Source organism: Urocitellus parryii, chromosome 5, assembly GCF_045843805.1.
Source record: "Urocitellus parryii isolate mUroPar1 chromosome 5, mUroPar1.hap1, whole genome shotgun sequence".
NCBI classification, from domain to species: domain Eukaryota; kingdom Metazoa; phylum Chordata; class Mammalia; order Rodentia; family Sciuridae; genus Urocitellus; species Urocitellus parryii.
In genome coordinates this window covers 142,651,890-142,672,885 of record NC_135535.1, presented here as the reverse complement: position 1 = coordinate 142,672,885, position 20,996 = coordinate 142,651,890, and positions in this window count along the sequence as shown.

Sequence of the window (20,996 nt, the reverse complement as noted above, 5' to 3'; positions counted from 1 at the left end):
AAACATGATAGACAACTCCTGGATCTTGAAATTACAATTTTAGCTACAATAGGGTAAAAGGAGTTATAGATGCAGTATTATACAGTGGCTATAAATCCAAGCTCTTAATTTGGATTTTCTAATATTTCTGCTTACCAACTATCCGATTTAGGTACATTAAGCAAAAATTTAAACTTAAGTTTTTTTTTTTTTTTTTCAAATGAAAAACAACAATGACAACAAAAGTATCTGCTTTAGGAGATTCCTGTAAATATCAGAACAGATAATGTGTTAGTCGGCTTTGTTATACTGTGCAAAGTACCTGAAATAATCAACTTATAAGGAATCAAGGTTTATTTGGGTTCATAGTTTCAGAGATTTTGGTCTATGGTTGCTTGACTGTGATACTTTTGACCCCCTAACAAGATAGTACATCATAGTGAGTTGTATGGTAGAGGAAGGTACTCACTTCATAGTAGCCAGGAAACAGAGAGAAGGAGGAAAAAGGGTCCAACATCCTCTCCAAGGGCATCCCTCAGCAAATGAACTTTCTCCCACTAAGGCCTATTTATTAAAGTCCTACCACAGATGCCATAGCTGATAACCAAATCTTTAACACATGGTCCTTTGGGAGACCCTTGTCCAACCCATAGCAGATAAGGTTTTGAAAATAACACAAAATTTGAGCCCTCTTATGCTTAAAAAAAAGTGGGGTCCTTCTTGTCATTGTATGTATTCTTCTTTCATATGACCATTTTCAAAACTGAGGGGAAAGTATAGTCAGTCATTAATGCAGTTACCCTGAGATTTTTTTTTTGCCACAATAACTGTTCTACCCTGAAAGACACTCTATGTTGCCTCCTATGAAACACCACTGGCATAAAATTAAGTAGAAATATGCTGATTCTCATGCTAAGTGCCATAGTGTATGTGTTGGAGGTGGTACACAATGTAAAGCCATTTAAGACAATCACTTAATGCAAGGGGTTCATATGAAAACATACAATATTAGGCAATGTATGACATGTAATGTGAGAAAACTCAATCATCATTAGTGAGAATGCATCAGTCACAGACACTCTTTTAAATGGACAAACTGGGCTGGCTTTAAAACAATTTTCTGTGAACAATGACAGAGATGGTTCAAACAACCCATAATGACATTTAAACCATTTGACACTAAAGATTTTAAAGATTTCATTTGAAAAATTCCAAAGAAATGATTACTTTAATTTTTTTGAGACCTAAAAATTTTGAGACCTAATTTACATACCATCACTCCACAGACATGAGCACAGGCTATCCTCAACTCAGGATCTCACGGAGTACCTAAAAAGGCCCTTTCATTATCCAAAGAGCTAAGAAGAAATATTTATACTCAGAATGAGTGCTTTGGGGAGGTAAGAATTTCTCTCTTATATTCTCTGTCTCAGAAATAGTATATTCAATCTCAAGTTTCCTGGTTATGTATAAAGTTGGTAGATTTATTGTTTTTTTCTATGTGCTTTGGTTTTATTTTTATTATGTAATTTATTTTCTGGGTTTTTTTTTTGGTTTTTTGTTTGTTTGTTTGTTTGTTTAATACACTGGTTGAAAAACTAGGGAAGTAGCCAGGTACAGTGGCACATGCCTGCAACCCAGTGGCTCAAAGACTGAAGCAGGAGAATCACAAGTTTGAGGCTAGCCTCAGAAATTTAGCAAAGCTCTAAACAACTTTGGGAGACCCTGTCTCAAAATAAAAAATAAAAAGTTCTGGGATGTGGCTCAGTGGTAAAGTGGTCCCCCACCCCGTGTTAAATTTCCATTATAAAAAAAAAATCAACAAATATATGAAAAAATATTCAATATCTCTAGCAACCTGAGAAATGCAAATCAAAACCACTCTAAGATTTCATCTCACTCCAGTCAGAATGGCAGCTATTAAAAATACAAACAACAACAAGTATTGGTGAGGAAGTGGGGAAAAAGGCACACTCATACACTGCTGGTGGGACTGCAGATTGGTACAGATAATATGGAAAGCAGTATGGAGATTCCTTGGAAAACTGGAAATAGAACCACCATTTGACCCAGTTATCTCTCTCTTTGGTCTATACCAAGAGGACTAAAAACAGCATACTACAGGGACACAGCCACATCAATGTTTATAGCAGCACAATTCACAATAGCTAAACTGTGGAACCAAACTAGATGCCCTTCAGTAGATGAATGGATAAAGAAAATGTGGCATATATACACGATGGAATATTATTCAGCATTTAAAGAGAATAAAATCATGGCATTTGCATGTAAATGGAAGGACTTAGAGAATATAAGGCTAAGAGAAGTTAGCTATTCCCAAAAAAACAAATGCCAAATGTTTTCTCTGATATTAGGAGGCTGATTTATAATGGGGTTGGCAGGGTGGAGCATGGGAAGATTAAATGAACTCTAGATAGAGCAAAGGGGAGGAAGAGGCAGGGAGAGAGCATGGGGGTAGGAAGGATGGTAGAATAAGATGGACATCATTACCCTACATGAAAAAAAACAAAAATGAAAAAATTAATACATGTATAAATTTAAGTACACGTATAAAGATGTACCAATGTAATAAGTATAGTAGAATGGTATGATTATACTTTGTGTACAACCAGAGATATGAAAAATTGTGTTCTATATGTGTAATATAAATTGTAATGTATTCTGCTGTCATATATAACAAATTAGGATAAAAAATGAATGAATAAATAATTTTTTAAAAAATGAAAAACAAAAATAATTGCAGAAGTAAATTATTAACTTTCATTTGAGAACTGTAAGAAATAACTTTAAGTTTGCCTCTATTTTAAATAGCTAATTCTTCAGCCAAGAAAATTTTATGGTGTTCTTAGAAAATTAGTAATATTAGTATTTTAAAATATTATCTTTCAAGCAATCACATTTTCAAGAGATTAGCCAATATCTAGGAACATTAATAATTAACATAAAACATATACACAATGTTTTATTTATTCTCACTATATTTACAATAGTAAAAAAATGAAAAAGTTAAAATCCATCACTAGTTAATTAGTGAATAAATCAATAGATGTATATCCATATCAAGAATTATTATGCAACCATGTGGAAAAGGAATTGGACTCCTCCCGACCACGCATCTTCAACAATTTGATGAACCAGGCTGCTTTTGAAAACCTCTAACAATTCCTAAAGATGTGCATGATGAATGAAAATCAGTAATATTTACCTTTTGTAACTATATATTTTAGGTGTAGATGGACACAACACAATGCCTTTATTTTTATATGGTGCTGAGGATAGAACTCAGGTCCTGCTCGTGCTAGGTGAGCACTCTACCACTGAGCAACAATCCCAACCCCAATAATATTTACCTTTTAAAAATAAGTTATAGTTGAGAATTAAAGAAACAAGCAACAAAAATTCCCAAGTACCAATGTAATAAGTATAGCAGAAGCCAGAAAAAAGTATGTGTGCTATGAATTTGTAGCCATGAAACTATTTGGATTCAATGTTGATTGAGAGGATAGGTTTTGAACTTTACCTCCACTGGGAAGAGACCTGTCTTCATAATCACAGGAGAATGAGCATTAAAAGTGACATGAGAATAATAATATGATAATATGGAAAAATATAGAATGAGGCAGACATCAGTTGCACCATGTATGCAGTCATACATGTATTTAAGGTAATGATGTCTATATCGTATACTACCAAAAAAAAAAAAAAACTGTGCTCCATTTGTGTATAATGAACCAAAATGCATTCTGATGTCATGTATAACTAATTAGAACAAATAAAAATAAATAAAAACACAAATCTTTGAAAACTCTACACACTAGGAGAAATATAGTTGTAGCTAAAAAAAATAACTAGAAATACTGAACAGAAAGAGTATAATTAATGTAACATTTTTCTAGTATCTGAGTAGGAAAAAATAGCTTATGGAAAATTGAAAACAAACCTCACAGAAGATGGGGTCCAATTTTACTCTAATAAACAAAAACTTAAGTTAAAATTTTTATTTAAAAACTTGTCCCATACAAGTGATGCCATCTAACAAAATCAAATGCAAAATTTTTCTGGGCTGACACTTCAAAAACAGGACACATGAGATTCTATGTGTGGAAAAAAAATCACTCTATGCTTAAAAATGAACTCATAGGAAAAAATATTCTTAAAATATATGAGTCTAAACACCATGAGTAGGAGTCTGAGGATATGATACTAAAAATGTGAACCATCTGCATTAGCCTAATAAGCAAGAATGCACAAAATCATAAGCTATCTACTTTTTAAAAGATAGAACCAACAAAGCAGGGGGGGAAAAGACTTTATGAAAAAAAAGCAACAAGTAGATTTTATAAATAACCAAATGGCCCAATCAAAAATGAAAGATAAAGGTTATGAAAAATTCAATTTATATATTTATGACTGAAGTAAATAATATGTCTGATACATATATTCTTAAAGGCTGAGAGCTGAACTAGGTAACCTAAAGGTCCTAATAAAAGAGAAAAAGAAAATATTAAATGGCCAAATAAGTAAAAATTGTATCCACAATCAAATTTTTGAAAACCAATAGTAGCAACAAAAAATCAATATATAGGAACTTGTTTGTGTGATGGAGGATTATAAATGGAAACAGTATCAAAGAATAAATTTTAAATTATTAACATAAATGAGGGTAGGGATATAAGAAATATGTTTGGCTGTAGCTGTAGCTCAGTGTCAGAGAGCTTGCCTAGTAAGTGTGAGTCACTGGGTTCCATCCTCAACACTGCACACAAATAAAAATAAACGTATGCTGTCAATACACAACTACAAAAAAAATTTAAAACCAGAAATGTGTTAAAATAGGTGAAATATAACTGAAATTAAAAGTAAATGCTATTTGCAGAAATATATACTAAAATATGATAACTAAAAAAATGCTTAATGACAATCATCTCAGGGTGACCTCCTTAAAATTGTATAGAATTTTAGGATGCCATATACTGAATATGAACTATATATATAATGGGAAAATAAACACAGAAAAGGGAAAGTCTAATTTGATAGTTTAAAAAATTGCCCTCATTTTCACCTCATTCCTGCCATCCAGTAAAACTTAAAAATTTAGCAATAAGAAAGAAAAAAACCCACAGCGGTTATCCAATTTTATTTGCTCAGAAGGGTTTCTCTGTTGGCACCTCCGTGTCTCCATCACTATGTTTTTATGTTTTTTCCGTATTCTATATATAATTTTCTTTTAATTCAGATTTTCTTCTGAGGGCCTGAAACTCTCAAAGATGAACAAGAGTTTGTATAATTCATTTTCATATAGGAGTAATTGACTATTTTGGTTTTTCATTGTGAGACCAATTTCTATGACTTTCAGGCACTTGAGGATGTCCATATTTGGATATTAATGGCCATGTTAGACCTGTAATGTTCCTCATAAGGAATCTTCATTTAATCTTTTCATCTTCTGGAAGATGATATTCTGCCATAGACACCAGTTGGAACTATCCTTCTGCTCTGTGATGGCATCCAAAACAAAAGGCTGGTGAAAATTGTTCAAGATTCTCTGCAATCACATCATCCTTCTTATATTATTCATATCTATTTAGTATACAATATTCTATAGTTTCATGAGTCTGACTAGACCTTCTAAAATGTTTACAAACTAAAGAGCTGGTTTGTTCAAAGTGCAAATTGTTGTTATGACATTCTCTACATTTTTTTCTAATAATTCCTTTCATGAGCAAGTTTGCCAAACTGTAATACAAAAAGGTATATACTTTAAGGATACCAAATGCATAGTAGAGATTTCCCTAAAAATGTGATTTCTTTGAAACTTTGGATTATTTCCTGAATTTGAAGTAACATTTACTGTGTTATATTTACATAGATGCCAAGACTAGATCTCTCCCTTTTTCAATCTTTTGAGTAACAACTTTTATCAAGAGCTGCACCAATTGCCATCTCCATTAACAATTAAAGCCTTTTCAAAACCATGTAATACATGATTAAATAAAGTGAATTTCAGTTGCCATAAACTCTGGGAAAACTATCAATAGGTTTTACTATCTGGAGAGTCAAAAAAAAGTGTTATTTGAGTTAAATAACCCAACTAAATAAAAACAGCAGGCAGAAGATATACATATGATTATTTCAAAGACCACAGACATAATTTTTGAAATATATTGATACTTTAGATTCTGGAAGGAAAGGGTGTACCACGGAAGTGGAAAGCTATTGATTTTAAGACCTTTCTGGGAAAGAAATGCCTAAATGTTAAATATTCTCCAATACCCCATGAAATGAAAATTTGATCCCCACATTTGTTTTATTAGGAGATAGAACCTTTGGGAGGTGGGATCTAGTAGGTGTATCTTAGGTCATTGGAAGTATTTTTGGAAGACCATTCTCATGGGATGGTGGACTGTAACAAAATCTTGAATTTTGTTACATCTTCTACCTCTCTACTTTGGGTTCACAATTGCCAACCATGTCATGCGGTGATGCAACCAAGGGGTGTCAACTGAGCCTGTGCTATGCCCTTTTGCATTTAGCCTCTAAAACTATGATCTAAATGAACATTTTCTCTTTGTAAAATTAGCTGCCTCTGGTATTTTACTATAGTAACAATGCTGACTGGTAGAAATGGTTTCACTTAGATTTGGTAGAAAATTCTCTACTCTCCTTTTAAGAGCTAAGTTATTCAATCAAAGCTGCCCTTTTTTTCTTCTTTTTCTTCTTTCCCACCTCCCTTTAAGATGAGAAATTATAACAGGTCAGAAACCTTGAATCTCCTTATCTTAGAAACCAAATAATCCTCCCTTTTATTTGTCTCAAAATACTTAGCACACTTCTTCATTGCTAGATGGGCTCTAAGGAATTTGTGTGAGTTGGAAAGAATTCTGCCTCTTTATGAATAATCAAAAACATAGCGTTGGTTGGGAGTAGAACTCTAGGGTAGAGCACTTGCCTAGCAAGTAAGAAATCCTTTGTTCAATCCCCAGTACTGCAAAAAAATAAATAAGATTTTAAAAAATACAAAATTAAATAAAAACATGATCTCCTACAGACTACCAAAGCCCCTGAAGATCTAATATCACACAGTCCTTGGAAAAATTCAGTCCCTTAAGTTTGTAGAGGGGAAGCCCTCATTATTTAAAAGACAAGATGACTCCAGCACAAGGGGGGGGGGACAACCTCTCATACAAACAAATAAACAAACAAACAAAAAAGGTGAAAAAATGGCTGGGGCACTGGCACAGGCCTGTTATCCCAGTGAGTGAAGAGGCTGAGGCAGGAGCATCACAACTTCAAAAACAAAACCATTCTTAGAAAAAAAAAAAGATGTAACTTCCTCCAGACACCCACAGGAGCCTAGACCAAGGTTAGCCCAGGACTGTCCCACCCAACAGCAGACTCATACCAGAGCCCAGGTCCAGGCATAGGACCACCTCCATTGACCAGCACGGAAGTCTAGGCCAAGGTTAGGCCCAGGAATAACAAGCAGACCCATGGTAGATCCCATGCCTAACCCATTTCCATCTTGGGACACTGCAGCCATCACCATAGCACTCTCCACAGAGTGGTCTCTACCTTGGGATAACACATAGGGCCTGGAGACAGCTGCATCTCCAAACAGGCAGCCTACCCTTTTAACCCCATCTCTGAAAGTGGTTGTAGCCATCTTGGGACACCCCACTGCTATCTTGAGTTACCTCTGCTATTGCCACTACCACATTTACTTGCAGTAGCATTTATCATAGGATGTCAGCCAGGGACTAGAAGCCCAACACCAAGGTGAGGTAGAGGTAATCTGCAGGGACAATACAAGATTATAGTGTAGAAACTGCAAGAAAGGAAAACACATAGACAACATGAAAAAAACAAGGGAGGAAAGTGCCCCAAACAAACCAAGACACTACAGTAATAGAATTCACTGATAGCACAGTTGATGAAATGTCAGAGAAGGAGTTCAGAATGTACATAATTAAAATGATCTAGGAATTAAAGAATAACCTAAGTAAATACAGGCAAAAATATATCACTCCAACAAAGAGATAAGAGATTAAATACAGGTGACCATTTATCACACCAACAAACAGATAAGGGAGCAAATACAGTAGAAAAGCTCTGTAGCATTCTCAGCAAAATATTCCATGAGGAGGAAATGAAACAACAATGAAAATCAGCAAAGGGAGGAACTACAGTAAAGGAAAGGCCAATCAAAAAAGAAACCAAGACAAGTTAAAATGCAAAAATAAACCAAAATCATCAGTAATACAAATCCTATTTCAATAGTCATCCTAAATGTAAAAGGCCCACATTCATCTACTAAAAGACATAGTTTGACAAACTGGATTAAAAAAAAAATCCAACAATATACTGCTTTCAAGAGACTCATGTCAGAGGAAAAGACATTAACAGACTGAAGGTTAAAGGGTGGAAAAAAATGTACCACTTACATGGACCACATAAACAAGCAGGGGTTTCCATCCTCATAAAATAGACTTTAAGCCAAAGCTAATGAAAACGGATAAAAAGGACATGTCACACTGCTTAAGGTATTAATACATCAACAAGACATATAAATCCTAAATATCTATGCCCCAAACAATGGGGCATCTATGTATGTGTATATATATATATATATATATATATATATATATATATATATATATCCTTCTCAACTACAAGAACCAAATAGATCACAGCACAAAAATACTGAGTGACTTTATATACCACTCTCACCACTGGATAGATCTTCCAAACAAAAACTAAGTAAAGAAACTATAGAACTCAATAATGCAATCAATAATTCAGACTTAACAGACATATGTAGAATAGTCCATCCATTAATGAGCAAAAACACTTTCTTCTCTTTAGCACACGGATCCTTCTCCAAAATAGAGCATATGTGATGCCACAAAGCAAATCTTAGCAAATACCAAAAAAAAAAAAAAAAAGATAGTACCCTATCTGATCATAATGGAATGAATTGGAAATCAATGATAAAATAAAAATAGAAGCTATTCCAACATCTGGAGACAAAATAATATTCTACTGAATGATGCATGAATAACAGAAGACATCAGGGAGGAGATGTGTGTCAGTTTGGGTTTGGGCTTTGGGTCTCTGAAAAACTTCATGACTGTGACATGCTTGGTAACTAGGAAGTTTTTGTGCAAAGACACAAGTGTACCCAGCTGCTAGGATATACCTGGCTACTGGGAAACTCCTGTGCAAAAGCATGGGATGCCCAGCTGCCATAGCAATGTTTACCCTGTCTCCCAGGCTTGGAAGGCCCAGCAGTTTCTCCTCCTCTGGATTCTTAGAGAGAAGGGGCTCTGTGTTTGTACTAACCTGGACCTTATCTCAGTTAGCTAGCATTTGGGGTTAAAGGAATACTAGTTAGAATGTAGCCATGGTAATGTAGTATGTAACTTTTTTTGAGTAAATAAACTCAGCAAGAGGGAGGAGTGGACACTTCACTTCTACACCTCTTCTTCATTCTGTCCCCTCCTTTCCACCTGTCTTCCCACTTCTACCTGGTTTGTGTCTGTTCTTTTATTTGTCTCTTCACAGGTTTTCTTCTACGTATTCTTTACAGAGATGAAAAAATTATTAGAGGTAAATGTGAACTCCAAAACGACATATCAAAATCTATGGGACACTATGAAGGCAGTGCTCAGAAGAAAGTTCATAAATGACCTGACATTAAAGCTAAAAAAGAGGAACAAACCAACAACAAAAGTAGTAGAAGATAGGAAATAATTAAAATTATGGCAGAAATTAATGAAATTGAAACAAAAAAATTTCAAAAAATTGACAAAACAAAAAACTTGTTATTTGAAAAAATAAATACAATTGACAAAGCCTTAGTTACCCTAACGAAAAGAAGGAAAGGAAAAACTCAAATTACTAAAATTTGTGATGAAAAAGGTAATATCATGACAGACACTATTGGAATACAGAAGACAATTAGAAACTATTTTGAAAACTTATACGTCAGTAAAATAGAAAACTTGAAGACACTGACAAATTTCTAGATGCATACAATCAACCCAAACTGAGTCCAGAGGACATATACAATTTAAACAGATCAATTTCAAGCAAGAAAATACAAGACCACATCAAAAACCTACCAACCAAGAAAACCCAAGGACCAGAAAGACTGACAGCTGAGTTCCACAAGACCTACAAAGAAGAATGAATATCAGTACTTCTCAGATTATTCCATGAAATAGAAAAGGAGGGAACTCTCACAAACTCATTCTATGAAGCTAGTATCATCCTGATCCCAAAAGCAGGCAGAGACACATCAAGGAATGAAAATTTTAGACCAATATTCCAGATGAATATTAATGCAAAAATTCTCACAAATCACATACAAAAACATATTAAAAAATTAGTACATCATGACCAAGTGGTGTTCATTCCAGGAATGCAAGGTTGGTACAACATATGGAAATCAATAAATATAATTCATCACATAAATAGACTTAAAAATTCTTGTCATATGATAATATCAATTGATGCAGAGAAAGCTTTTAACAAAACACAGCCCCCTTTCATATTCAAAACACTAGAAAAACTAGGGATAGTAAGAACATACATCAACATTGTAAAAGCTATCCATGATAAACCAGATGCCAATATCATTCTACATAAAGAAAAATTGGAAGCATTCCCTCTAAGAACTAAAACAAGACAGGGATAAATTCTTTTACCACTTCTAGCAAGAGCAATTAGAGAGATGAAAGAAATTAAAGGGATACAGATAGGAAAAGAGGAACTCAAACTATCATTATTTGCTGATGACATAATTATATACTTAGAGGATCCAAAAAATTCCACTAGAAAACTTCTAGAATTAATAAATAAATTCAGTAAAGAGCAGGATATAAAATAAAAATCTATAAATCTAATGCAATTCTATACATTAATGATGAATCTTCTGAGAGATAAATTAGGAAAACCAATCATTCACCTAACCTCAAAAAAAAAGAAAAGAAATCTTGGGAATCAATCTAAAAAAGGAGGTTAAAGACTTCTACAAGGAAAATTACAGAACACTAAAGAAAGAAATTGAAGAGTACCTTAGAAGATGGAAAGATCTCCCATGTTCTTGGATAGGCAGAATTAACGTATAGATACCTATACAGCTTCAATGTGATTCCAATTAAAATCTTAATGTCATTCCTTACAGAAATAGAAAAAGCAATTGTGAAATTAATTTGGAAAAAATAAGAGACCCAGAATAGTCAAAGCAATCCTTAGCAAGAAGAGTGAAGAAGGAGGCACAATATTAGACTAAGGTATTCAGTCTTTACTAAATACTTATTCTATACTACATAGCTATAGTAACAAAAACAACATGATATTGGCACCAAAATAGACATGTAGACCAATGGTATAGAATACATGACACAGAGACAAACCCACATAAATACAGTTATCTCATACTAGACAAAGGCACCAAAAATATTCATTGGTGAAAAGAGAGCCTCTTCAACAAATGATGCTAGGAAAACTGGAAATCCTTATGCAGCAAGATAAAATTAAACCACTATCTCTCACAATGCACAAAGTTCAACTCAAAACGGATCAAGGACCTAGGAACAGGATCAGAGACCCTGCACTTAATAGAGGAAAAAGTAGGCCCAAATTTTCATGATGTCAGATTAGGCCCCCACATCCTTAACAACACTCCTAAATCACAATAAATAAAATCAAGAATTAATAAATGCGATGGATTCAAACTAAAAAGCTTCTTCTCTGCAAAAGAAACAATGAGGTGAAGAGAGAGCCTACATTTTGGGAGCAAATTTTTGCCATACCCACATTAGATTGAACACTAATCTTCAAGATATATAAAGAACTCAAAAACTTAACACCAAACAAATAATCAATAATTGGGCTAAGGAGTTGAACAAACATTTCACAGAAGAAGATATATATTCAATCAATGAATATATGAAAAAAAATGTTCAATATCTCTAATAATTAGAGAAATGCTCATCAAAGCTACCTTAAGATTTCAACTCATGCCAATGAGAATGGCAGTTAACAAGAATACAAACAACAGTAAGTGTTGGTGAGCATATGGGGAAAAAGCCACACTCATACATTGCTGGTGGGACTACAAACTGGTGCAACCACAATGGAAAGCAGTATGAAGATTCATTAGAAAACTTGAAATGGAACCACCATTTATTTGACTCAGTTATCCCACTCCTCAATCTATACTCAAAAAACTTAAAATCGGCATACTATAGTAAAGCCACCACATCAATGTTTATGACAGTTCTTTTCACAATAGCTAAACTGTGGAAGCAATTCAGATTCCCTTCAATGGATGAATGGATAAAGAAGCTATGGTATATACACAATAAAATATTACTTTGCATTAAAAGAGAATAAAATTATGGCATTTGCAGTTAAAAAATGGAGTTCCAGAATACCATGCTAAGCAAAGTAAACCAATCCCAAAAACCAAAGGCTGAATGTTCTCTCTGATAAGTGGATACTGATCCCATAATGGGGGGATGGGAAAAATGGAGGAACTTTGGTTAGGTAAAGGGGAGGAAGGGAAGAGAAGTGGATATGGAGGCTGGAATGATGGTGGAATGAGATGGACATTATTACCCTAGGTACATGTATGACTGCACATATGATGTGATGCTACATGGTGTACAATCAGAGAAATGAAAAGTTGTGCTGCACTTATGTACAAAGAATCAAAATGCATTCTACAGTCATATATACCTTATTGAAATAAATATATTTTTTTTAAATACTGAAAAAGGACTGGGTATGTAGCTCAATGCGAAAGCATCCCTGTGTTCAATCTTCAGTGCCTCCCTCAATGAAAATGTATATAAAAGGTATACTTTTGAGAAAATCATTCTATACATTATTTCTGAATGCCACAAAGCCTGGGACTAGCTTATATAGTTTACAGAAAGAGTATACTATATAAGATATTGATTTCCAAATATTCTGCAGAACATATTTATTCAGTCTGAATGCACTTCTTTTCAATAGTAGTAATTAGAAAAGGAAGACATTCACTTCTACTAATCAAAGAGGGAGCTTTGTCCCCCACTAAATAGTGAAAGATGAGCAGCACCTGTAGTCCTGTACCAGTGCTGCTTTTTACCAGGACTTTATAGTTCTCCTTTAGTAGGATATACTGACAAATCCCCAATCTTGAACTGGATAAAGAGAGGGTCTAATGAGAGCATCACTTAAGCATCAACACCCTCTTATTATAAAATAAAACAATCAATGTTGTCATCAGACAAACACAGTTGCAATAAAATTTTCATATTATCTGAAATTTTCAATAAACATAATGGAGTTATTTTGGTTTCAAATTATAAATAACTATCTCAATATAGCTTTAAGTAGTTAAAGATACTATTGTCCTTGAGAAAACTCAAGAAGACAAAGAATACTGGCCCATAGCAACAAGCTAGAAATCAGAGCTCAGAATATTTTGCTGTCTTTTACAGATGATCAAATCTAAATTTTCTAAGCTTTGTCATCCACTCTTCTCTTCACCTGATCCCAGATGACTTTTTATTGCTCTAAAACAAAATATGTTATCTCTTTTCCTGGAACTGGCCAGGAACATCAAAAAGAGACATGACCTAACCTGTGCTAGTCAATCATTTACTCTGAAATTCAACAGGTTGGTCTGAGAGTCATCAATATTATTTTGAGTTTTCCAGATTTATGAAATAAGAATATGAAGTGCCAGTTACATTTAAATTTCATATAATGGGCAAATAATTGTCAGCACCTAATTATACGAAAAATTATTCATTGTTCATAGGAAATTCAGATGTAACTCTGTGTCCTGAACTTTACCTGGAAGCCCTTATATCCCTTGAGGATTTTGTAATATGAAAATAAGGAGACTGTCAGCTGCTAATGGCCATTCTATACAAAAAACATGGTGATTTTTGTCTTTACATGACCTCTTTGTAATTGAAGATGGTGATAACTAAGATTTTCTTCTTGATACACTCCTTTTCTTCTAAAGTCAATTTAACATAAGAAGGTTTACTCAAAGCAGTGAACAGCTGTTTTAACTTTACTAATCTATACATCTAGATTTTGAAAAGATCAGAAAATGTACAGTATTTCCATATTTCTTAATTTCTTAAGATACTTTCTCTTTCCAGCTTCCTTTTATTTTCTCTCTCTCTCTCTCTCTCTCTCTTTCTTTCTTTCTTTTTGATACCAGGGATTAAACTCAGGGCACTTAACCACTGAGACATATCTCCCTGCCTCCCCCCCACACCTTTTATTTTTTCTTTGAGACAGGGTCTCACTCAGTTGCTCAGAGCCTCACTAAGTGGCTGAGGCTGACCTTTAACTTGCAATTCTCCCTGCCTTAGCAGGGAAGAACTGCTGGAACTGCTGGAATTATAGGCATGCACCACAATTCTCAGCTCTTTTCAACTTTCAACCATAAAACCCCAGGAGTCACTTGGAAAAACTTCTTAAAGAAATTTTAAGAAATTTAGTTTTAAAGCTAATTTCCGAATTGTAGGTCAGAGAGTCAGGATGAAAATGCTCCTGAAAGGAAAACCAGCCTATCCTGGTTGGATAAATAAAAAAAACAACAATAAAATTTAAAATTTATTTTAAGATAGTAACAATGATTATTTGCATAACTAAAGTTTGGGATCCTAAAACTGTGTACTTCCTTATAAATCTGGTTTTAGCAAGAATTTTACTCAGTCTTTTAGCAAGAATCCCTGGCCCACCTTGATATCCCATCACTGTTGATACCTGATTGGGCTCCTCTCCCTCCATGATGACCAGGTGGTATTGAATCATCCTGGTCAGACTGAAGCAACCCTCCTGTTTCTTTAGTCACAAGTCCCTTAATCTTGCTGTTTTAGTAATGACCTTCAACCTCTTCATTGACTATAAATTTTCACTTCCCCTGCTAAAGTCAGAGTTTAATCCAATCTTCCTCCCCAGGACAGAATCCTATTGTAGTGATCTCTAGATCCATCAGGAGGGTCATGAGTAAAGTTTGCCATACTTTGTTTTAACAAGTAAAATTGGATAGTTTTTCTATAATAAAAATACAAAAACTTAACTATGGAAATTAATACTAATTCTAATGTACAAATTTATAACTACCGATAGGCAAACATTTATTCTACAGAAAAAAAAAATCTAAGGCACAGGACTGGTCTTACTACCAGTTTGAATTATTGGCCTTTTCCTGAGTGTCTTTCAAAAAATTAAAACATAAAAAATACAGTAAATATATTACCTAAGAGCAAATCTCAAATTAGCCAATGTTGATGGAAGAAAAATGAAAGGTTAAAATAGTTTCTATAGGCTTTTGCTCAGCAAGTTCAAGTTTTATTTATTAAATGTATCACAGATTATACATATAAAAATATTCAGTATTGCTACTTAGGCAATTATTGCTTCAATATATCAAACATCGGTGTTATTTATATTCTAATTTTATAATAACTTGAAAAATGTTTTAAATATAGAAACATTTGCCTAAAATTCATGAATTGTAAAGCATGGGAGTTAGTGCTTTTTGAAGATTCATCCAAAAAAGTGTTAATTCTAAGTAGGTAAGGAATTGAAATACATTCTAAACATAGCTACTGAGGTTTAGAAAAATGTGACATTTTATTAACACAACTGAAATTTTATTTAATAAACAAAAGTAAATTAATCCCTTTAGTCCTAGAAAGGCAGATAAGAGTATTCTACAAAATACTGAATCTATAAAATGTACCTAACCTTCCAACACACACACATAAAAAACAATGATTCATAATAAAAGTTTAATCTTGAAAATATTAACATCATAAAAATATTTTAATGACTAACAAGTTAATTATCCCAATTAATTAAAGCACCTTTTAAATGAAAGAGCAACAAAATATTCTAGTCAAGTTTCCCAGGAGGATAAAGAATCAAGAACCTTAGGTTTAGGTTCCAACTCCCTGGAAAAGAAGTTGATCCTTCTCTCAGTAATTTATTTATGTCCTCAGTTTCTCCTTCTATCATGTGGAATGACAATACACAGCTAACTATTGGGCATGTCAAAAGGTGCAAATAAATGATCTGTAACAGGGTTATTCAGCTGCATACATTTTTCTCATACTGATTACAGTCTCTAGTCTAAATTCCATTTCTCTACCACAGTGTGTTCATAGACTGAGCATATTTCTCAGACTCTCTGTGTGGAAACATTGCCAAAAGTGACAAATGCCACTCCAAGGCCTGACTTTTCAAAACCTGCATGATCATCTGTTGTCTCTCTCCTCTCCTCTTTGGACAGTCAATACTGAGAAACAACAGAAAAATCTAAGACTTTATGGGATTATGGAACCATTAAGCAGAAAGCAACTCCATTACTGAGTGGCTGATGAAAGTCAGTTTCCTACAAACCCACATTCTAAAACTAAATCAAATTGTTTCCAGAATGGAGATATGGAGATTGTAGCAAGTGTTAACTAATGTATTTAATCCATGGGCAAAAAAATTCAAATATCCATATGTTTTTCAAGTATATGTGTTATAGACCCTACATCATAAATGGAACAATGATATAAGAATGAATTCAACTGCTGTAGATTCATTAGTATCATTGTATAATGACATAAAACAGTACTGTATGATACAAGGAATTACAGTTAACATTTGTTGAACACATATAATAAGCATTGTTTGAAGCATATCATGGGATAGATTTCCACTAATAAATCAAAGCTATGAAGAAGACCTTATCATGATTCCTATTTTACTGATGAGAAATTGGAGCTCAGAGTTACCAAGAAACTTTCTCACGTCCATCCAGTAGAAAGTTTTGAACCAGGTCTATCTATCAACAAAGTCCATGGAATTAACCACTTTAACAAATTGTTGTTCTGATTAGAGACCTGGAATGACCTCCAGGACACAAGAAAACTAAAATCAGCTGGAACACTAATTTAACTGTAATCCTATGCAAATTATTTCCCCACTCTGGATTTCAAACTTCTAATGTCACTTCTATTGTGTTAAATTTGGGGGGGGGGAGGTGAATTGTCATCCAGGACCAAAAAGTTTAAAATTTCTCAGAGACTAACCCCTTTCTTAATCAACTTTTGTTCATATTTGTGTACTCATCTCCTGAAATAGAGGATATTTCTTAAAATCCTAATTTGTGACACTAAGATTATAATAGTGGTCCACTTTATGCTTTGAATGTAGCCCTTATTGCTTGGCCACTGCAGCTTATTTTTAAAATGGACATTTCTTTCTCTTTGTCTGTCCATGCTCCTCTCTAATCTCAATCCATCCCTAATCTCATTCCATCCCTAATCTCAGGGGAAGAGATTGCCTTATTTCCCCATCCTAGACATAGTTGTTTGTCCTTGAGCACTCACCCAACATAGGAATAAGTAAACCAGACTTTGGGGATGGTACCAGAAAAATGACTATCTCCCAAATTAAAAAGTGAATTACAACTCCAAAAGAGAACACGTGGAATGTAGCTATTAAATCACCTTTTTAAAAGGCCCCTGTTCCTGTTAATGGGTAGAATAACAGCCTCTGGAACAGAAGACTCCTGTGCTTCTCTTTAGCTAGAAAAGCAATTAACCATCTTTCTCCTTTTTCTCCAAACCATGCCCCTGTTATTGGATTGGCATGGGGGACATGGACCAAGCTTTGGCAACAAAATTAAAAATATAAAGCAGATATAAATCTGTATTTGGATATTTTCCTATCATTTATTCATTTACTTTTGTTGTTGTTGTTGTTGTTGCACTAGGGATTGAACCCAGGGGCACTCCTAACACTGAACTACATTCCTAGTTTTATTTTGAGAAAGGGTCTCAAACTTGATATTTTCCTGATTCAGCCTTCCCAGTCTCTGGGATATGGATTTGTACCACCCTTCCCAACCAGAATAATGGTATGGGGTGTGTGTGTATGTGTGTGTGTGTGAGTGAGAGAGAGAGAGAGAGAGAGAGAGAGAGAGAGAGAGAGAGAGTCAATTAGAAAATTAGATATATTATGTAACATATATTATATATATATGTTATATATTATTACCTATTATATATAATATAGATATATTATAATATATATAAGTATATTATAATATATGTTTTATATAATATGTAAATATATAATATATAATTATATGTAATATATAATATAAATAAGGTTGCAAGGTATGATATATACATATATATATATGAATGTATATATTACATGTTCTATAATTAGTGATTTTTTCCTGTATTTTGTCCCAACTCATTAGCTGTCCTGTATTTAGTTTTTTCTATATATTGTAAAAATAAAAACAGTTGAAATTCTTTTTAGGCTATAGTAATTATCACTGAAGTCTTTTAAATGAGGGCAACAGTAGGTGAAAATTCTACCACCTGCATAAATATTTGAATAGCAGTAGCAAGTTTGGCTGAGACAAGAACAAAATGAAAGAATGAGAATTAACTACATTAATTTTTCTTATTTAAATTATGAAAAGACTGTTTTAGACTAAAATCCCAGATCCAGAAGAAATAGCTATATTTAAAGAAAACTTCAGAACTGTAGCCAGACAGTAATAATCTTGATACTTCAAAGCAAGGAAATCAGTGATAGTCCCAAGGTATTAAAAGACAGCCAAATAGTATAAACCCATAGCTCTGAAGGTCAGCCTTCAGTGACAGCCCCCACTTCTAAAAAAAAAAAAAAAAAAAAAAACAGCAAAAATGCAAGTGACTGCTCCAGTAATCATATTTCTGAAAGTCACCAGTCAATAGTTGCCTTATTTCCAGGACCAAGCAGAGGTAAGTATACCAGTCCCTGAATACTTCTGCTACAAAGCCCAGGCTTTCTAAAAAAATTGAGACAGTGCAGAGACATGCCCCTAGCCCTGCCCCCTTACTCCAATTATTTTAATCAGGCCAGAAAGATTTCAGATATATTACTCAGAATAACAGGCATGAGGTTATTAGAAGAGATAGGAAAGGGGAAAAGGTACACTTCAAGGAAGAGAGTGGAAGGGCAGTTTTATTAGAGGTCCCAGGGAAGTTTCCGGAATCCTGCACTGCCGCGTCCGGCTAACTGGAACCGAGTCCAGCGAGGGACGATGAGGTTAAGAAATACACAGGACACCAAGGTTCTTCATCCAGGAGTCTCTCTTTATTACTAACATCCTCCCCTTATATCCCCCAAGCAGCAGGAGTGGAAAATTACTCAGAAAAGGGAGGGAGAGGGGAGAAATTCGGCTACGACATCTGCCATTGTTAGACACTGAAACTTCTCTTATCAGGGAGTCCACCAGAGCAGAAAAAGATCAAGACGTTCCTGGCGTTCCTGTGGAACACATATGTCTCAGGCAGACAAGCAGGAAAACCGCAAGCCTGCTTTCATGGCCTAGTGAGCTGGCCACTTTGACATGCATTACAAAGAACTGGGCACTGGGCCTCAGGGGCCTGGGAAAGGCCTGCTACCTGGGGGCTGGGCCTCGGGGGCCTGGGAAAGGCCTGCTACCAGCACTGCACAAGTCCACCTTCTGACTTTAGACATTATATGGATTGCCACCAATAGAAAAATCTTGGCTACTTTAAGGAAACTGAGTCCCCCCCCCTTTTTTTGTCTAAATTTTCTGTCTCGTTAATGGGTTTAAAATTGAGTTCCCCCATTTTTTTTGCCACAATTTCCCATCCCCTTAATGTGTTTATTACACTTCAAATCAAGTTTTTCTTGGGAAGGTCTCGATGTTTTGGCTATCATGGTGTTGGTGAGTCCAGAAATGATACCAGTGTTCTGAGTCCTGTTCTCCTGGTTTTGCAGATTGAACAACCCAGAAATGCCAAGGCAAGAGCCAAAACTTTTAAAGAACAGAATGGAGGAACTTTGGATAGGGCAAAGGGGAGGGACGGAAAAGGAGGGGGTGCACGGGGTAGGAAAGGTGGTGGAATGAGAAGAACATCATTACCTAAATTACACGTATGAAGACATGAATGGTGTGACTCTACTTTGTGTACAACCAGAGAAATGAAAAATTGTGCTCTATGTGTGTACTATGAATTGAAATGCATTCTGCTGTCATGTATGACAAATTAGAATAAATAAATACACTTTTAATAAAAAGAACAGAGAGAGAAAGACTCCTGCATAGAGGAGGGGGTCCAAAGCTGGTATCCAAGGAGTGGGGTGTCCTGCCCCTTTTATATATCTTAGACTTCCTCTGTTCTCATGCCCCCTTCTCCCATCCTGCCTACATGACCCAAAAGGTGGAGTGATCCTAGATTAGAAAGGAAGCTACCCAGAGGTTCAGGCAGGAAGGGAGCCACCCAGGGGCTACTCATTAACAACTCCTTGCAGGAGAAACAATTCCTTGGAGGCAGGCAACTTTGACAATAGGCTGGAGGAGGGGAAAGTGCTCTGAAGGTATTAGTATTTTATTTCCTTTTCAATCAGCCTTCATCTTTCTGACCATATATTTTGTTATCTACACTTACAGTCCTTTTGCCTTGCCACATTGGGAGTTATAAAATAGTATCTGTGATGAGGGAGGACCCTGGAGACCTTGTTACAAAAGATCATAGCAACAGAAAGGGTAGTTTTCTTAATTAAAGCTGGGAGAGGTTTTCAGATACCAAGCCCCCATCTTCCAGCTGCATGTCTGCCAGACAAGGCTCCCTGTGGTTTTCAGTTGCTCTTCATTGTCTTCCCCTTGCTCACCCATTCATGACTGGCTACCTAACATTTCTGCTTCTGAAAATGCTCAAACCCTGAATACCAGACTTCCCAACAAAATCTTACAAGTATAGTTCTGTCATGAGAAATTCACCTTTCAAAACCAGATGGAATTATATCTATTTTTAATACTTATGTTCCCATTATGTCAACTGTTCAATCTATCGACCACGTTAGTTATGAGTTTGTGAGTGACAGTCGTGCTCACAAGCTATGAGATCAAATTTGATTTTTTCAGTTCTTCCACTGATGGCCATTATCTT